This window comes from Pygoscelis adeliae, unplaced genomic scaffold (genome assembly GCF_000699105.1).
Source record: "Pygoscelis adeliae isolate BGI_AS28 unplaced genomic scaffold, ASM69910v1 Scaffold70, whole genome shotgun sequence".
In the NCBI taxonomy this organism is placed as follows: Eukaryota; Metazoa; Chordata; class Aves; order Sphenisciformes; family Spheniscidae; genus Pygoscelis; species Pygoscelis adeliae.
Genome location: NW_008823910.1, coordinates 77,895 through 78,662, shown reverse-complemented (window position 1 = coordinate 78,662; position 768 = coordinate 77,895).

The window sequence follows — 768 nt, the reverse complement described above, 5'->3', positions numbered from 1 at the left end:
TGTGCAGAGAGGCAGTGCAAGGACAGGGTGCAGAGGGCAAGGCAAGAGGAGAGTGCAAGAGTGCAATGCAAAAGGGGATGCAAGAAGGGGTTGCACCCCTTGCACGAAGGGGATGCGGAAGGCAAAGCAAAAGGGGTTGCAAAAGGGGAGGCAAGAGGAGGGTGTAAAAAGAGGATGCAAGGAGTGGGTGCAAGAAGGGGATGCAAAAGATGACGCAAAAGGAGCGTGCAAAAAGGGGAGGCAAAGGCAATGCAAGACGTGGGTGCAAAAATGCGACGCAAAAGGCGATGCAAGAAAGGGATGCAAGAAAGGGATGCAAAATGGGATGCAAAAGGCAGTGCAAGAGGAGCGTGCCAAAATGCGATGCAAAAGGGGGTGCAGAAAGCAGGTGCAAAAGGGGGTGCAAGAACAGGGTGCAAAAGGGGATGCAAAAGGGGGTGCAAGAAGGAGATGCAAAAGCGGATGCAAAAAGCAAGTGCAAAAGGGGGTGCAACCACGTGCCAGAGAGTGCATTAGGGTACATTGGCATACATTAGCATGCATTAGCATGCATTAGCATGTCTGAGGTGGGGCAGCAGATGGCAGCAGAGACACGAGAGTGCGAACACGGGTGCAGGATGACCCAGGTGTCTGGGACCCCCCCCTCCCCGCCCAGGTGACCCAGACATCTGGAGCCCACCCAGAGGACCCAGGCGTCCGGGGACTCCCCAGGGTACCCAGGCATCCCAGACACCCCCAGGGGACCCAGGTGTCCGGGACCCCCCCCCA